Source organism: Mus musculus, chromosome 6 (genome assembly GCF_000001635.26).
Source record: "Mus musculus strain C57BL/6J chromosome 6, GRCm38.p6 C57BL/6J".
In the NCBI taxonomy this organism is placed as follows: Eukaryota; Metazoa; Chordata; class Mammalia; order Rodentia; family Muridae; genus Mus; species Mus musculus.
In genome coordinates this window covers 96044061-96064539 of record NC_000072.6, presented here as the reverse complement: position 1 = coordinate 96064539, position 20479 = coordinate 96044061, and the positions used below count along the sequence as shown (strand labels likewise).

The following is a 20479-nucleotide window of genomic DNA, read 5'->3' as shown; positions in this document are numbered from 1 at the left end:
GAATAACTCCTGTGATGGACTCAGGATGCGGAATAGTTCTACAAAGGGTATTTTCTCCTAACATGTTTATTTCACCCATCATGGACACATTCCTAGTATCAAGTCTGTAACTACCCTAAACTATATATCAACAACCAAGACAAAATGCACTGCAAGACCACAGTGCAGGCCCAGTATGGTCAACTATAATGCACAGCAATGTACAGTCAACTTCTCCACTGAGATTTGGCTTTATTAACCCAACAGATATGTTTAATGTTTTTATCAAGGTCAGAAACAAAGTAGACACCAGAGACACAACAGTGATGAAACAGATAAGATTTTTTAAAAAGTTCAATATCCTTAGCAATGAAACAAATGAAAATTAAAATTAATGTGAGATTTCAAAGTCAGAATGGCTACAACTTTTTTATTATTGTTTTTAGAAAACAACCAAGAAGTGTTAAGTGAGGATGCTTAAAGAGGGGAATACTCCTTCACTCATGTTGGGATTGCAAACTGATACTATGGAATCAGCGTGGAGAATCCTCAAAAAGCTAAGAACAGATTTACCATATGACCTAGCTATACCACTCCTTAGCATCTGCTCAAAGAACTCAACATCTTACTACAAAGTTATTTGCTTAGCTCTGTTCATATTGATGCTCTCTTCACAATAGCTAGGACATAAAAGCAATTGAGCTCTCTCTGAACCCATGAGTGGATAATGAAAATATGGTGTGCAGTTGTCATGAAGTTATATTTAACTGTAAAGAATAACAAAATTACAAAATTTTATGACAATGGATAAAACTAAAAAAAAAAAATTATACTGATTGAATTAACCCAGAAAGACAAATCTGCATATTCTTTTGTATTTGTGGATTCTAGATTTGAATCTGCTGATCTGAATACAAAACCTGAGTTAGCTGAAGAAATGAGGAAAATGAAATGGAAGCACTTGGGGTGGGAAGGAGGAAGAAGGAGCTCTAGAGAGGGAGATAGATAGCCAGACATGGGTGCTATCAAGAGAAGTTGTGGGGAGAATGGGAAGGCCAGCTTACCCGGGGAGAAAACAGAGAGTGTAGTACAGAAGAGGAGGCAGGGGAGATAAATAACACTAAGGATGTTTGGAAAAGCCATAGGGAAACATATTTTTAAGTAATTTACTTTAAAATACACTTATGTATGCATAAATATAAATATGCATATATTTAAACATTTACTAAACTATATTGTGTATATCACAACAAAGATTATAGAAGAGTTCATGAACTCTACAAGGGGTGGAGAGAGAGATTCGAAAAATTGGAGGGAGCAGAGGGAGGGGAGAAAATGATGTAAATGCAGTGGGCTCGAGGATGAAATTTTCAACTATATTTTTTAAAAGACAAGATTCCTGTTTTCCTGGTATTTCTATTCTAATTCGGAAAGCAGGCAGAATAAAGTTACTATCATGAATACATTAATCATTCATCAGCTCCTCAAATGCCGGGCTCTTTGAGTAATAAGGTAAGAGTGCACTCCATGTAATCTCACGCTCCATACCATCGATGTTTATGAGAGATGATTCTTTAGTGGATTACTCTGAGCATTTTACAATGTTTAGAGGACATCTGGCCTCCATCTTCTATGTGATCCCTCATCCCTTCCAGTGGTTACAAACAAAACTATCTCCAGAGACAGTGAAATGCTTGCTGGGGGAGCACAAGACCCGGACTTGAGAGCCATGGAACATGAATGATCAGAACATAGGTGGTGTCCTTTGATGGGCATAGGAGAACTTCACTGCAAATGAAAAAAAATGTAATGAGGCAATAGTTTTGTGAGAGATTATAGACAAAGAGAACCAAATTTCGAAGCAAAAGGCAGCCAATGATAATGTATTGTCCAATAAACAAAGGTTTGTGTGGCCAAAGCACACAAAGAAGTAGGTGAGACCAGAGAGGCAGGAAGATCTGGATTCCATAAAGGCTTGTAGACAATGATGGAAAGTTTTGATTTCAACTTGATAAACATAATGAAAAATCCAGAAGAGAGTGGCTGACTGGCTGTGGACTGAGAAATGCTTTAGACTAGACCTTGAGTACGCATAGGCCTAGGCTTTAACAGTCTGAGGAGAAAGATAGTTGCACTGCAGTTGTGGACAAGGGACCATAGATGATATGTCCTGGCCTACATTGAACAAAGACTGCATTGAACAGGTTTAAAGAACTGTCCAAAATTTAAAGTCTACTGCAAAAGTTGGGAAAATAACTCAGAGTAGCCTGCAAGGACAGTATGTTCTAGGTGACACATGGGCAGCAGCTGGGAGCCATGGTACCCACTGTGTGCGTGTGTGTGGACTCTGGCTCAGCCCCAATCAGGTCTCTTTGGGAAGAAAGGGCTCAAAGCCAAGGGCAGGCCAGGTTACCCAACAGGAGCCAAACAGACAACCCAAGACTTGGCAATGGTAGCACAGAGATGACACTGGGTTGACTTTGCAATGTTCTTGCCAATGGCTGACAAAGTCAATCCTTTCTGTTCAACACAAGCAAGATTGAAGACAGAAGACAGCCCTTTCTCTATCACTGCATGTGTAAGGTACTGCCCACTGTACTTTCTGTACTCAGCCTTCCACAGGGAACCAAGTTCTCCTCCTTTCTGAATGCAGTTTTTAAAGGTGCTACAACCTGGAGTCATTCCATTGTTTGCTGAGACAGCATGAAACCTAAGCAATCCACAGTTCTCAGAACTCAGTTCTAAGAGTAAGCAGTGCAAATGGCTCAGGTGAGGCCATTGAAAAGATGAAGTTCAGGCCAGACTTACCTGATTGCAACCGTTTGAACAGCAACTAGAACCAGTAGTTTTTCTAAGCTCTATAAATGAATTATTTAGTTTGATCTTCACAAAGACGTAAGAAGGGTCTTATTAGGTGTCACATTTTATAAGTAACAAATCTGAGGTTTAGGGATCATAAGTATGTTGTCCAAAGTCACCCAGCAGTTAAGTGATAGGGGTGAAATTTTAATCCAGACAGGTAAAGGCATAGCCCTTCAGTCTGGGACTGAATCACTAAATCAAGACCTCTTCCCACAAGGAATACTATTAAGAACACATATAATTTTATTGTGCAAAACTAAGGCATATAATTTAAAATGATTCAATGTTATGCAAAGGAATTTCACCAAGACATGTGGAAACATTTTTAAGTAAGTAATTTTTTTTTAAATCTTCAATCAACTTTGTGTGATAAAACAAAAGATGTAAGGAGAAAATACTCAGTCCATTCATTTATTTTACTGTTATTAATTTACAAATAAATAGAAAAGGGAGTTGTTTTACCAATGTGTTAATCTTTTCTTCCCTAGTGGGTGCATGTATTTCCAGATTGACAGGTTAAGGTTCATCTCACCCCCATCTCTACCCTCACCTCTAGATCTTCCTGCCAAATATAATTTGAAACATCAAAGCAGTCCACAACTGTAAACAGCAGCAACAGCATTCTAGAATCTATACCTGAGTCCAAGTGACTGACATAGGGGTGACAGATTGCTGCCTTTCTGTAGGACAGTGTACTTCCTGTAGCACTAGAGTTATATAAGAGACAGACCCAATCTCCTGGTGACCCATGTCCTGAAAAGTGCATGTTCTCTAGCAAGAAAATTGTAGCACTTAAAAACAACTGTAAATACATCAAGTAAACTTAAGGCTTGGCAACAGAAGTTTCATTTAAAGCCTTGGACAAGCAACTATAATGCAAACCATTTGAGACTGAGGACCTTCATTACACAGGAGGGAGTACTCTCTGGCCCTGTCCATCAGACAGGGTGGAGTACAGATCAGGGAGATAATAGATGAATGAACCATTTGTGGACTGTATAATGTTCTGACAAGTCAGACATATACAGATGATGATCCTATAGCTCAGGCTACTGAGTCAGAGATGGGCTACCTTATTCATACCCTCAAGTTTCTTGAACAATGGCAGTATATGCTGATGCAGAGACAAGACCAGGGTATGAACTGTGTTTCTGCTTTCTGGAAAATTCTCCACATATACAACCAAGTGCAATGTCTTGAGAAACATTTCAGAGACTCAAAGGTATCTGTCTTAGGAACCTTTATTGTCAAATGATAATCGCTATAATAATATTAGGTACTTTTTAGCTCACAGTCTAAATGCTCCAAGTCTTGTCGACTTTGTGCTTCTTTCAATTCTCCAATCCCAATTTCAGTTCTCTCAAACTAGTTCTGTGGCAGACTACAGCCTTTGTCCTCAGTTTGGCTCAGTTCATGAACTGCTCTTTCTGGACAAAGGGACCTTAGATACCTAGGGGCATGTCCCCTACTGAAGGAGAAAACCAAGCAAGTCAAGTTAAGAAAATTTCAATATCTTCTATCTAATAAATAGCTAGTTCGGGATTCCAGTGATGTTTCATGCACTGCAGGTTTTAGACATTCCATGGACATTTTACCCTTCAACAAGCCCTCAAAATGTAGCTGATCTCGACGTGTTGAATGTACCTGATTTTCCATATTATACCATTTCAAATACAATGGCTTTCTAACTTAGACTCTCTATACCAAATGTCTGATAGTGGGTACTTCTGTGGGTACTTGCATCTGTTCTCTCTGCTGCCAGAGAAAGCCTCTGTGATGAAGGTTAGATAAAATACTGCTCTATGAGTTTATCAGAATATCATTAGGAATTATTTTTTTAAACTGGTAGTATTTGACTTTACACTAAGTCCCTGTGCTATCTAGTTTCTTGCTCTTGGTTACCCAAGCAGTATTGAGTATGAGTTTCTTTTCATGGAGTGGGACTTAAGTCAAATCAGATATTGGTTGGTTACTCCCACAAGTTCTGTGCCACCATTGCCCTAGCATCTTATGCAGGCAGGACAGACTGTAAATCAAAAGGTTTATGGTTGTGATGGTATTCATGTTTCTCTTTCAGTAGCCAGCAGAATACCTTCCCACACCAGAGAGACTAGAACATAGGGGTGAGGGCTCCATGCAGGCACCAGCTCAACTTCTCTATGTTCAATGAGCTGTAAATTGTATGGGTGTTATCCTTGGCAATGGGGCCAGGCTATCATCGTGCAGAGATCAACCTTTTGTCTCAGCAAGTTTGGGTTGTTTGTGGATTTCCATGGGATGTTCTTGGCCAACAACTCAAATGAATGCAACCCAGTTCTGCTACTGGAAGACTCAACTGGTTACAAGACATAGCCAGTTGACACCCAGGTCTCCATCAAACCTCTTTCCTCAGGACTCAGGGAATTCTGTGGAAGAAGAGGTGAAAAGAGTTTAAGATTCAGAGGGGATGGAAGACAGCAGGAGAGCAAGGCCCTCTGAATCAACTTAGCAAGGTACATATGAGCTTAAAGAGACTGAAGCAGCAAGCATGGGGCATATATGGGTCTATACCAGGTCATCTGAGTATAGAGTATAGCTATTAGATTAGTGTTTTTATGGAATGTAGGACTGTGAGAATGAGTAAGTCTCTGACTCCTTTGCTTGCTCTTGGTACTCTTCCTCCTGTTGGCTTGAGTTTTTCTTCATCTCATTGCATTTTATTTTGTCATGTTTGGTTGTTATCTCTAAAAGCCTGTTCTTTTCTCATAAGAGACATAAAGGGATGAATCCAGAGAGGAGGGAAGGGCAGGGAACTGGGAGGTATAGAGGGAAGGCAAACTATAATCAGGATATACTATATGAGAAAAGAATCTATTTCCAATGAAAGAAAAATGTATACAAAAGATTAAGGTATGTTTATGGAAATATTTAATTTGAGAAGAAGGGAAAAATAGAATAAAGCAATTGAAAAGTAAAAAAATAATAATAATAAAAGAAAGTGAAAAAGAAAACATTTTCTTTTCTGGAGCTGCCACTTGTATTTTTCTATATATCATCTTACCATATATAAAGTATTTTAATCAGACTTTATGTGGAATAATTATTAAACTAAATTCATAATTTATTCATTTACATAAATACAGTTTAATAGAAGCAATGAATAAATAAATACAATTTTGTATCCCTAAAATTATGATGATTTTTGAATGTGTTATATGAAGGGACATTTATATATGATTCAAACAATGACCATGAAACAAGCACCAAATCTACTTCAGAGAGCCAGACTGTTATTGATATCTTGGTAGACTACTTCTCTGTCTATTCCTAAAAGTTATCATTATCTTCAAGTTTGATTATACGCTTGAATACAATATAGTGAATATAAGAGAATTAATTCTCTTGCTTTTTAAAATACGTAGGCTATATATAATTGCATTAAGAGTTCTACTTGGTTGAGCCTAGAATTGTGCTTTCACACATAATGTAACTTATTCCAACTTTGAAATGAATATATTGCAATTTAATAGTTATCTTTACCAAGCAGTATTGGATGTGCCTAATGTTTTACTGTGACAAGTGTGGTTGCATGAGCAACAGTAATGATGCATGTGCATTTCTATTTCAATGAGAGGTGTGACAATGGTTCACATTATCAGACTCCTTAACATAGAAAGAGTAAAATACACTTTATCATGACCTTAGTTTTCTTTCCCTGTTCGGTGCACATGGTTACCGCCTCTTCATGAGGCAGCTGGCCATATGCGTTTTCTCTTCTGTAAGCTGCTTATTCCTGATCCTTGCCAATTCTCCCATTGGTTATTTATCTTCCTTACTGATTCACAATCAGTTATGTAAATATTTATGCAGTATATTTACATAGACTCTGTCCATTTTATATATTATTAATTTTCCTTCTCACTTTGGACTTATCTTTCCATTATCTTTATAAGCAGTGGAGGGATTTGTCAAGCGTTTTCTCAATGATTGTCCTACGTTGGACAGTATCCCCTTTGCCTCAGAGTTCCAGCCATCTCAAAGCAGGAAATACATTCTCATTTGAAACTAGAACCTTTGAAAATACAATGAATTTAAGCTAAAATTACATTGGATTAGAATGAACTCTCCAAACAACCATTGTTATTCGTACCAAAATGAAATAAATAAATAGGTAGATAAGTAGATAAATAATGGAAATTTAGACAAAGATATAGACACGATCGAGAAAAGAATTCTAAGTAATAAGTAAGCAGGCATTGAATGGTACCTCTGTTACTCAAGGAACACCAAGGAAGGTGAACATATATCTATAGTTTATTTTACATTTTTTGAGGCATAGAATATGGATCCCATCTTGATTTTTCTTCTATTTACGTAAGAAATGGTTCTAGTATGATTTATTTGAAGGTTCGTCCCCTTTCCCTAAAGTAGCAAAGCCTCTGCCACATGGAAAAGTACCAGCTGAGTGTGGGTTTCATACAGAGAACTTAAGCCTGTTTGGTTTGCATATCATGCTAGTCTAAGCTAATTATTAACTATTAGATTTCTCTTCTGGGAGTGCTAGTCCTTTCAGCTCATTCTATTTGTTCTCTTCAAGAGTCTCTTGGTTATTGTTGGGCAATTGAACCTCCACTAAAATTAAAAATTAGGTAATAAATTGCCTCTTAAATATCTTTTGGAGTTTAAATTGGGATTTTATTTAATCCATAGATCAACACAGGAGAAGTAACATTTTACCATAGTAAGTCTTTGAATGAATAAAACAATTTTGGTTTTAATTTTGGTATAAAAGGTTCAACTGGTCTTGAACTAGCTATGTAGCTGAGGGTGGTCTTGAACCTCTCGCTCTTTTGTCTGTAGCTCTGGAGTACTTTGATTATAAGCATGCACACCACACCCTGTTCTTTTGTAATTTTAAATAAAAGGCTGAGGCACTATAATTTTCTCCATACAAATTATGTTCACTATTAAATGTCTCCCTAAGTATGACAAAGACTTGGTGCAATATTATCTTTTCAAAATTTCATTCTAGAAAGTTTTTGTACACAAATTTTGAGTTTGGTTATGAGTATTGCATTCAGTTACCTCATGAAGGTCTGTTGTTATGTTGACTTATTTACAGAAATCACTTAATTTCCTATTTGGAGAATTGCATACTCCCCTCCTCCCCAAATAAAGAGAAATTCATTTTCTCTTTTTCATATATTACCTTTTTTTTTGCAATCCTGGAAATTTAACTTAAAGCAAAGTGACTACAGTAAACAATATATATTGGAAACTTGCTAAGAGGATTAAATCTTTATTTTTAAAAATATCTCCCCAACCTTTTGTTTTGAAAAAGTGCCAAGCCCCTAGAAGTTAAAATAACAATGTATTTTTAAGTACTTGAAATGTAAATTCCCCTCTCCCCTTCCTTTTATTAGTAATACTATTTATGCAAAATAACGAGCTTCAGTGTAATATTTTCTTACATGTATATATAACATACTTTTATCATATTCTGCCCCTAATATTATATTTTTGACCCATCTCTCCCCGGTTTCCTTCTGAAAGCCAAATATATCCTATTCCACTTTCATGTCTTTTCAAAGTACTATTTTATCTAGATTCTGAATAAGATAAAACATGTTGCATTTATCTTTCTGAGTTTTGGCTTACTTCGCTCAACATTCTGCCTGTTTTTTCTGGATACAATATTATTCATCACACTTCCCTTCTTTCCCATCTTTCTTTCCTTGAGGCAACGACAAACCTCCAGTACTGTCTTATATGCTACCATCAGCACTGTGTGCATTCATGCCTTTTTTGAAAAGAAAACTTATTAATTCTTTGAAAATTTCATTCATGTATAATTCTATTCAGCCCTGTAACTCGTCCTGTAATCATATTCCCTCTTCCTCAGTCTATCTTGTATCCTTTCCCAACATCATGTCCTTTTTTTTTTTTTACAACCCTCCAAATCCAATTTGTGGAATCATACACTGAGTACAGTCAACCTAACAGGAGAAGCATCTGTTTAAAAAGTGATTCTCTGTTCCCCAGAAACCATGAGCTGTCAATATCTCCTTGGCCAAGGGTGGGGGCTCATAATACCCTCCCCACCCTGTATTTTCCCGAGTTACTTTTCTATTGCCATGATGAGGCACCATGACCAAAGCAACTTATAAAGGAAAATGGTTGCTGAAGTTGACAGTTCCAGAGCGTAAGTTGTCCATGTTCCTCATAGCAGGGAACATGGAAGCAGGAAGGCAGGCATGGTGCTGAAGCAGTGGATGAGAGCTTACATCTGATCCATAAGTATGAAGCAAAGAACATAAACTGGGAATGGCTTGGGCTTTTGAAACCTCAAACCACTCCCTAGGGTCATACCTCTTCTACATATCTTAATCCTTCTGAAACAGTTCCACCAAATGGAGATAAAGAATTCAGATACTTAAGCCCAAGGGGGCATTTTCACTCAAATTATCACTCTCTCCTATGTCCTCTGCTGACAGCCTTGCTTTTGTTTAGGTCTTGGGCCAGGAATCACAGCTGCTGTGAGTTCATAGTTATAACATTCCTGTTGTGTCCAGAAGACAGTGTTTCACTCTAGTCTTTCCTGATCTCTGGCTCATACAACCTTGTCTCGTCTTCCATAATGGTTTCTGAGGCTTGGGGGAGATGATACGATATAGTTACACTCCACAGACACTTACTCTCTGCATTTTGATCAGTTTCTGCATTGACCTCTCACCATTGCACAGGCAGATTTCTCTGATGAGATCTGAGAGAGGCACTAATCTCTAGGTACAAACATACAAATTCACAAAGCTTGATATTGGGTTTACTTAGAAAAGTAATGTTAGGTTTACCCCTAGCACCTATGAGATATCAAACCATGAGTTTTGGAATCTTCACATGGTCTATGTTTCCTTCTGTGGAGCAGACTTTAAATACATTCAGAAAATAGTTGGCTTGTGTCATTATTGCATTAATGGGTATATCTTACCTCAGTGATCATTATTGATCAGAGCTAGGTAAGACTGTTGATCACAACACACACACACACACACACACACACACACACACACACACACAATGACTACACAGCACCTTCCAGTATTAAGAATACTGCGGGAGGGAGCCATAGAAAGCAAGCCAGTAAAGAGTGTCCTTCCATGGTCTCTTCTTCAGTTCCTGCCTCCAGGTTCTTTCTTGCATGCCTTCCCCTTCCATCAATAATGAATAGTGATGTGGAAGCATAATCCAAATAGACCTTTTCCTCCTTTTTTGAAGAGCCACCCTCCAGTTTTTAGTCATACTGTTTTATTACAGCAATTGACTCCTAAAAGAGCAACCAAGAGCACTGGAAATAGCCTGTATTATTCTGAGTGTGTCTAGGATACCTCTGACCAAACACTGGAGAGGAGATATCCCGCAACATGAACTAGGTTTTTTGTTTGTCAACCTATAGCTTCTGAGAGGATCAACATTCCATTTACAGGTAATGTCAGTTAAATTCTTTTATATGTATAGGAGATTTTAAAGTAGGGTTTTGTATGGAGTTTTCAAACATTCTGAAAACACCCCTGACTGCTATTCTACCCAAGCCTCCAATCCTGTCCCAACTTCAACCTCTTTCTTCCATTCCCCTTTATATAGCCTGTGTTCTACTATCTCTCCACCCATGCAGTCTTTCTTTCCCCTCCCTACTTGTATTCTATTTCTAATTTTCTGGATTCTATGAGTACTTCAATTTACCCAAATCTAAAGAGTTGACACCGGTACAAGTAAATTCATCTAATATGGTCTTCAAGTAAATCCATTTTGTTGGCAGGGTGTGTGTTTTTATTTTTCTTTAAAGCTCACCAAAATTCCAATGAGAATTAGATTTTCATCATCCATCCAGTTGATGGGCATTTAAGCTTTTTACATGCCCTATGAATAGAGCCGCTTTATGAATAGAGCCGCAGTGAACACGGATGAGCAAGTATCTCTGTAGTAAGACAGCAAGTCCTTTGTGCATATATCAAGGAGTGGTATAGCTGAGTCATATGATATGTGATATAGCTGAGTCATATGGTAGGTTTTTGAGAAACAGCCATACTGGTTTCCCGAGTAGCTGCACCAGTTTGCACTCCTCCCAACAGTGAGTAAGTGCTTCCACTTCCCTTCTCACATCCAAGCCTGCATTTACTCTTCTTTGTTTTCTTAGTTTGGCTATTCCAACTGAAGTAAAAGAAGTTTTAATTTGCATTTTTGCTGGCTGTGGATGGTTAAAACTTAAAAATATTTCTTGAACATTTGCACTTTTTTCTTCAGAAAATGCTCTGTTGGGCTTTATAGCCCACATTTAAATTAAGTTGCCACTGTTTTCTTGGTGTTCTGTTGGGTTTTATTGGGTTTTTTTTGTTTTATTTTGTTTTGTTTTTTTATATTCTAGACACTAATCCTCTCTCAGGCTTTTTTCTCAATCTGTAGGCTGCGTCTTCAGTTGACGGACAGTTTTCACTCTAATACAGAAGCTTGTTAATGTCATGAGGTTCTGCATATTGACTGTTGGTTCTATTCCCTGGGCTTATAGCCAGAGGCTTATTCTATAAGTCATTACCTGAGTCTATATCCTGAAGTATCCTCTTTCATCTAGAAATTCCTAGAACTGATAAATACTTTTATCAAAGAGGCAGGTTACAAAATTAGCTTTCCAAAATCAGTATCTTTTTTACATACCAAAACCATGAAGACAATCCTATTTTATAGAAATGTACTATTGTAGTCTCAAAAACAATGTATCTTGGAATAAAGATAACCAAGGAACTGAAAACTCACACAATGAAGACTAATATCCTAAGGAGATAAACTGAAGAATGTAGCAAAGATGGACAGATCACCCAGGCATCCATAATTACTAGGACTGATGTTATGAAATGACTATGCTTCTAAAAGCAATGCATAGATTCAGTGAAATCCCTGTCAAAATTTCAATGCAATTCTTGACAGAACTGAAAAAAAAAAACCAAAACTAATTTTCATATGTAAACACAAAAGACTCAATATAACCAAAAACAACTCTGAATAATATAAAACCTGTTCTGGAGGTATCACCAATCTTAATCTCAAGGTACACAGACCCATAATAGTAAAACTACATTGTACTGGAAAAAAAATAGACCCATTGGTCAAGAGAATAGAATTGAGGATCTGTATATAATCTGAGAAGCCTTGTTTTAGTCTTGGTTTAGTTTTAAATGAAATGCCTCTGCTAAAGAATTATATTTTTTATAGTTAATTTAAAGTTCTTTAGTAGATAAAGGAAATTTATGTCTGCTTGTAGTTTGATAAATTTTAAATAAGTAGATCTAAAATTTAGTGTTCATTTGAAATTTTGAAATCATCGCTCAAAAAGTACACAAATGAATTAAATTTCTAGAATAAAGCTAACTTAGTTTTGATGTGTTGCCTTTTGGCACTGTTTTATTGATATCTTTACATGTATGACTAAAGTTGCTTTATTTATATTTTGATGCATAAAATGAAATTAGAGAGGACTCTTTCCTTTAGAATTCTGAGGCTTTTCATGACATTGGAAATTTGCTTCTTAAAATGCTGTAGAATTTGCTGACATAGCATTTGAGCTTTATTGTTGCAAGTGTGAAGAAACTTGCAAAGTTATATGTTTTAAATAATGTGGCTAACAACACTGACTCTGTGGAAGACATACTATAAAACTCTTCTCAGAACTAGGAAGGCTTGTCTTCTTGACCTAACATAGAAGTTATAGAAAAATGTATAATGTGTTTATTCAAAAACCAAGACTTTGCTACTTTCAAAGAAACATCTACATATAAAAGATCAATTAAAGAGCTGATAGCTAATTAGCATGCATCCTTTTAATAAATAAGACAGCTATGCTAACTTCTATTGTTTAATGCTAAAGTTATCACTAATAATCTGTAGTTCTGATTTTTTTTTGAAGTAAGCTCTTGGTGTGTATTGAAGCTACTCTCAGATGGCCAAGCCTCCCACCCTAGCCTGCCAAGTGTCTGCATCACAGACATCTGCCAGCTCACATTTGTAAGTCAAGTAGTTTTAACTTTCATACCTTTAAAAATAATTTTAGGTAATACATACATGTTTAGAATAGCTATGCCTCCCTAATGAGTTGAGGCTTTTATTTTTATTTAAGTAGGTCTTATTCTTTACTTTTTGTTATCTTTATTTACTTTGTGATGACATTTTTAGTTATTTTTTTCTGTAAATACCCACATGCATGAACCATGCATCTGTGTTTTGTAATGCCACTGCAACACTAAAGAACTTCAGACTGAATGCAAAAATAGACCTTTGATTATCACATATCTGGTTATTTTGAACAACTTTTTTCTTTATTGCTTGCTCATTTTTATTTATTTATTTGTATATTAATTTTATTTTCTGCATCTCTCAGTCTTCTATGTAATAATTGTATACTAAGTCTGCTGCATTGCTCACTTGCTTTCGGTAGTTCTCACGTCTGGTGGCTTATAAATGCCTACTAGTTTACCTTGAATTGGCAACTTGTGGGGACAGACCTACTGGCTATGACAGCAGAATTCGTCTTTCTTTCTCTAGTTCTTAGATTCAGTGTGACCTTTCACATATGTTCCTGTTGCATCCCCCTCCTTGCCATGTTGAACTAAAGGCTGAAATCAACCATTTCTCCCTAGTTGCTTTTTGTTGAGTATTTTGTTAGAGTAACGTCTAAAGTAATTAATACAGTAGTCATATTATCTACTGTGGAGGACTCATTTTTGCTGAGAGGCAGAAGGTGGTGCTAGTCTTAGACAACCTTGCCATTTTCAACACGTCATGGGCCTTATCAGTTAATACCATGTTACCTTTTTCTAAATAGCTCTCACAGTCACATGCTTATAAAATCTAGAGATAGACAAGAATACAGAAGTTGAAAATTAAGTGAGCTAGTGAACAACCCTCCCTTTAAACTCATATTGGAGGCCAGCAACCCCTGTATGACTTTTGTTGAAAGCTAAGGCATTACAAGGTACTTAGGATGAAATTAAGTCATAAGGATGTGTGTATTGACAGGTTTGATTGTTGGCTTCAAAAAACATGGCCCTTAAATACTACTCTGGTTCTCTATTCCCGTGTCTTGGAATTATCAGAAAAGCAGTTAGACATATAGAAAGATGGTGGCTGCCTACTGATCAAGAGACTAGTTCTTAAAATTAAATCTACTTAGATAATCCTTCATCTTGGATACACCAGCCTTCAAAATTGTGAGAAATACATTTTATAATTTAAAGCAATAAATCTGTAATATTTTATTGTGGTTGTTCATGCTAACTAGTATATGTTTGCTTATTGCATTTACAGAAATGAACAAAAGAAAAATCTCACAGAATGCTCTCAAGCATGAACAGTGCTTGCTTTCTGCTGGCTGTCATAGAAGATCCTGACTCAGATCTCGTCATTCTGGCAGATTATCATATCACTTTCAAACTTTGAAACTATTTGCAAGATAGTTTTACATTTCCGTGTCATGACTTGTCTGCAAGTGTTTCTTCTGCTGAATATGTCCACCTTTCTCTAGCACCTGCTTTTCTTGTTTAAATTGATGAAGTCTCCTTTTGTGAGTTCTTTCAGAGTTCCTTGGGCTTCACATTCCCCCAAAACCCTACTGCTGTCCACACACATGTGTAAGGCATTTTCTTTCTAGTTTCATATATGTTCTATCTTAATTCCACCTCCAGAATTATCTCTTTACATTTCCCTCCTTCACTGTTAGCTTCATGGGTTGAAGAGTTCCTCTGATTCATGTCTATAAAACTTCTCTCAGCTCTGTCACTGAGGGAAAGACAAATGGTAACAGGCTACCTGCATGGTTGCCTGCACATATTTTTAACACTAAGCACTCTGGGACCCATCACTAGGGGCCTTTGAAAGGAGTGACATATTCCTTACTGTGATGCACAGTTGTTGTTCATGTCAGGAAGAACCAGGAAACACAATTGGATTAAATGTGATGATAGCTTCTACCCTGTGGTTGCTAGACTTTTATGGCTCCTGTTGTTGGAGATCTGCTGTTATTAATTGAGATGTGATAGCTGATATCTGGGAAGTCAGTCATATACAAAGTGAATACTACCTGTACTATGATATTTTAATCTTTATCATAAATAGGCTAAAAGATGACATTTCCAGTCAAAGAGCTGAGGCAGGAGGATTCCAAGTTTGAAGACAGCCTGGACTATTTAGGAGAAACATCTGTTTCAAAGAGAAAAAAATATGGAATTTCTATTACTTTATAGCTGTAAATTCCACCAGCTGTGTTACCACATTTGGAAAAATTTGAATCTCCAAATACATGTTCCTCAACTAGCAGATGTATAAGAAAAACTATGTATAATATATACAGTATATAATATATAGTATATAGTACACATACATATACTGAATATATATAATTGCTATGGCTTAATAGTATTCATTATATACTATTATTATATTATATATTAGTTTTAGTATATTATATAATAGTATTCATTATATACTATTATATTATATTATATATTAGTATTACATATATAGTATATATATATATTGTATATGTAGTATATAGTGTATATAGTATATGAAGTATATACTATATATACAATATTATATATAATTTAATATATTATATATTAAATATATAATATATAGTGCATATATAAAGAATATTATTCAGCCACAGTAGGAATGAAATCCTATCACTTGTGAAAACATGCAGAAGTGAAGGATCTCATGCTTAGTTAAATAAACCAGGCACAGAACACTAAATACCCTTTTATCCCATTCTCATGGAAAAATTTAAAAGGTGGTCTTCTAGAAACTGAGATCAGAGTGGAGATGTTTACCAGAGACTGAAAAGGTTAGTTGTGGGCAGGGAAAGGTTGACTGGACAGTATTAAGTTATCCACAAGACCAGAAGTTCTAGATGTCAATGCTCAGCAGGACCATGTCATATCATCACACTGTATATTCAAAAGAGCTTGAAAAAAGATATGAAATATTTCTACCAGATACATATGTAGCTATAAAGATATTGATATACTTGCTGACTTAAATTTTTTAATACTATGCACAGTATTTTTAAAATATGACATGGTAACCCATAAATATATATAACTCTATGTGTCAATTGAAAAATTGAAAAGTTAAAAAAAAAAAAAAGAAAATTTGCACTTTCTATTTTCTTTTACTTGGGGGCTGCTTTTTCCATACCATTGGGTAAATGGCTTTTTAAATTTCACCCAATAATGGCTTACATATTTAAATAGTACTCTTCTCCCACTATTTCTATTCACCCATAAAATTAGAATATACTGCTCAGGAAAATTATAACCTGCATATGAATATAAAGTCACTTTTCATGTGGCTTATCTTGAATGAATAATTAAAATTATTAGTGGTTAAACTGTGTATGCCTTAATACCTCTTTAGACCTTTCCCTAAGTTCAATAGAAAATAATCTAACCCTATAATCAGTTCAAAATTATTAGTATTATCTAAGAATGACTATAGCTTTAATTGACACGGGCTTTGTATTGCAACACAACACTTACAACTAAGAGACACTGGATTTATAGCCATACTTCTACTGGCATCAAAGACTAGTACTGTCTCCCAATAACTTCTCTCACATGTCTTATACATTCATAATTTGTTAGAACAAATTGCTAGAATGCTATTATTGATGGTAAATCACAATTTCCAAGCTAGATACTGATGAAAATTTCAATTGTGCAAAAATTAGATTCACTGAACAGACTATAATTTAAGAGATATTTTATGTTCTGAAATGGTAAAGGAGCATTTGAATACACAGACTGTATTCTTTGAGCCAAGCACTAAGCAAACAAAGCCACATGTCTTCCACACAGAATTATGTCAGAGGATGACACACAGAGTGCTTTGGAAAATTTTTCTAACTTTAATTGGACCTTGAACATTCTTAAAAAAGGAAGCCAAGCCACTTGGTACAATAGAAAAAAATATTTGGCATAAAAACTATTTTAAGTTAAGGAAGGCACATAGGTTAGGTATTTCTAATGGCAATAAAAATTATAAGAGAAAAGAAGTAAAGAATAAACCCAAACCAGCTGCCATCATTTAATTTGAGTTATAATTATTTTGTGTTCTGAAGGTGAATTTGGAATAACTTTGTTAAGAACAGAACAGCATCTTACTATCATCAACAGGAGTTTATTTTAATAATCACTTTATTTGGGTTCTTAACCTGAGAGTCTGAGATTACATATCCTTGGGAAATGTAAAGGAAGCTTCAATCATTGCAATGTCTAAGAAGAGAAGTGGGTGCCCTGAAGTTAAAAAGTATAAAGCATAGAGGTCTAAGAACTTTAATATACTTCTGATATGAGCTGGCAGACATTTGTGAACCCAAAAGATATACAATCTATGCTCTCCAATCTCTAGTCCTAGATATGGTCACGGTAGGAGTATCTGCAGGAGTGTATAGGTAGGTAGCATGTGTGTAGGAGAACAGATTAGAGTGCTCATAGCAAAGCTATTTGTAGCAGCATCTCATTGGGAGCTACCCAAAGGCTCATCCCAATAGAATGAGTTACTAGTGGTACTCAATTGCAATGACACACAGTCTCATAGGTCAGTCTTTGAACTGGATGCTAAATCAAAGATGTCCAACATATAATACACATACACACACAGACACGCACACACACACACACACACACACACATCATACTTCCATATATACCATACATACATGTATACCATACACACGTATACCATAAACACACACGCACGCACACACAACTACAAATAATAATTAATCTGGGGATAAAGAGCCTGATATGGAGGGACCTTACTCCTAAGTAAGGTGCTTGCTTATACATGGGTAAGGTCCATTTTGGCTCAGTTAGATAAGATAGTCTGATCTCTCCACTTTTCTGTACCCAGTTCTCCTCATAGTACATTTCAATAAAATTTTAACATCAAAATTATAGAAAACACAATGCAAAACCCACTCTCACAAAATATCATGGCAGTAGTATTGTCATCACAATGTCTTTTTTCATGTTTAACTAATCCACCTGAAGATTACAAAATAAATATTTTATATCTCACTTTAGCAGTATGCTTTACTAAAGACACATTTAAACCATCAGAGAATACAATGTTATTAACTAAATTTGAATCCTAATGTGTTTCACAGTCACAATTTGGATCTTAAAATAAAAAATAATGAAAGTCAAACCTATCCTTTAAAAAAATGTCTAATAATGAATTACACCTCAGAGTCTACACAACATAAATAGTTTCTCCTGTGGTTCTAATAGGTGTGGCTTTTTCTGGTTGATTGAAATAAAGGAGCTGACCTGCACTTAGAGCCCTGTTATGAAAAGGAAACAAAAATATCAGCATCTAGTAGCCTTGAAAGCTGTCATTCATGAACTGAGAAAACAGCAAGCCACGGTACCTGTCCTCATTCATTTCTGTGATAAAAATACCCTGACAAAAAGCAACTTATGAAGTAAAGTTATCAATCTAGGTCAGAGTGCACCATTGCAGGGAAATCATGGAATTTAGAGCTTGAGAAAGCTTGCCACATCTCACAATCAAGAACAGAGATAATCAAAGCTTTCTCTCACTCGTACACTTTTTAGAGCCCAGTCTAGGGTATGTTGTCACCAGTGGTGGGCTGGATCTTCCTATATCAATTAACAATCAGGACCATTTCCCACAACCTTGTGTATAAACTGAACTGATCTAGATAATTTCTCAAGAATCTCTTCCCAAGTGATTCTAGGTTGTTTTAGGTTGACAGTTGAAATTGACCATCACAGTATCCAAATCAGAGTCCTTATATGACAGGTAATATACACTATGCTGGATGCATTGCCCATGTTATTTACTTCCTTTTAATTCTTATCCTATCTTTGACACACAAGTAGCATACCTATAGCTTACTTTGAAAAAATGAATCCCAAATATAATGGGACCTTCTTTCATAAAAGTTCTATGGGTCTGGGAACAATGGGAGGCCCTAGGTCCTGTGAAGGCCCCAGTATAGGAAAATGCCAGGAATGGGAGTGGGTGGGTAGGGGAGCAGGGGGAGTGGGGAGAGGATAGGGGATTTTCAGAGGGAAAACTGGGAAAGGGGATAACATTTGAAACGTAAATAAAGTATCTAATAAAAAAATAAATCCTTAAAAAAAAAAAAAGGCCCAAGGGTCAAGAGACTTGAACTTCAATTTCACTCACAAACTCTTGGAGGCTTTTAAAAGTATTGATTGTATTAGCTATATCAGCCCCTCCCCTTTTGAGGAATGCCTTAAGTTAGGAATCATTTTACATCCAAAAAAAAAAAAAAAAAAACCAAAAAAAACAACAAAAAAAACCCTTAGACCCAAGAACACAATGCTGAGAAAAACACTATGCTTTCAAAATGTTAGTAAGTATGCTCTACAGATCCAGAGCCCAGAGAATCTGTTCATTCAGGAATTGATACTGCCAATAGAAGTTTGGTGTTCCAGGATCAAAGGTTAAACTCATACAGAGCTCTTGCCTTGGTATCCTGCAAAGAATCACTCATAGTATCATGATGGCACTTTGCCAAATTAGCCTTAAAAATTATTTCCCAGGGGCTGGGGGGACAATCCAGTGGTTAAGAGCATATATTGATCTCTGAGACGATCCAAATTCAGTTCCCACAAATGTGCACACATCACTTTCAGCATTCAGTACAGGATGCGGGGGGGGGGGGGGCGGGAGGGCTGGAGTCAAAGGTAGGATTCCAAAATTTCCAGACATGATTTCAGTGACTTATGTATCAAACAAATACAGCTTTGGGCTGGTAACTTTCTATTTCAGGTTTCTTTCTCCTTCTTATGACTTTAGCTAAGTCTTCAAGATATGGATCCTATAACAATCGTAACAAGTTATTATAAGAAATTGAATCTGCAGTTCTTTTTTAAATAATCAGATTAAATTCAGGGTACATTTCCTATCATAAGAATTTCAAAGTGCTTAAAATCTGGGACAGATTTTTTTTCTGAGCTGTTACAGGAACTAATGTGGGAGGAAGAAAGAGAGGAGGCAGCGGAAGTGGAGGAAAAGGAGGAAAAAGAGGCAGAGGAGGAAGAGGGGGTGGAGGAGAATTACGGAGGGAGGCAGTGAAGAAAGATGCTCAGAAAAACCATGTTCCCACAAAGAAGCAATTCTATTAAGGAGTTTGGCTTGCTAAGGAACTAGATACATTTTTATCTGGACTTTAACTTGGAAGATGACAGTGTTTTCTTACACACAAAGCAGCGAATTTTCTTAGAATACCAACAAGTGGGATTCAGAGAATTATGTTCTGAGGACACAATGATCACTTCAAAAATAAACAAAAAACTTTTGGTTTATTTCTCACTGGAAAAGAGCCCACAAAACACGGAGCTTTTTTCAAAAGAGAAACCTGATGGAGAAGCTCCATCTAAGGGAGCATGAAGCCCAGCATCCGGGGAGGTGGGAGTAGGAAACTGTTCACGCGATTTTTTCTCCTTTATTATATTTTCTCTTCCTGATAATTTTGGGAATAGCATCATGTCCCAAATTCATCCAGCTAACTGTTAATGTGCTGAACTTCCTGTTCCTGTGTGGCAGGAATCCATCA

General features: G+C 36.2%; 1 non-coding gene across 3 annotated transcripts in view; it reads left to right on the top strand.

Moving 5' to 3' along the window:
• Positions 1-20479, top strand: part of 2900060L22Rik — a 98789-nt gene that overhangs the window by 56883 nt on the left and 21427 nt on the right. For 2 of the 3 annotated variants that reach the window (XR_869290.3, XR_869288.3), the window contains exons 4-5: positions 12776-12873; positions 14173-14495. This is a non-coding gene — a transcript (RIKEN cDNA 2900060L22 gene). Of the gene's footprint in view, positions 1-12775; positions 12874-14172; positions 14835-20479 lie in introns of those variants that run through there. The other variant, XR_869289.3, reaches the window with a different exon arrangement.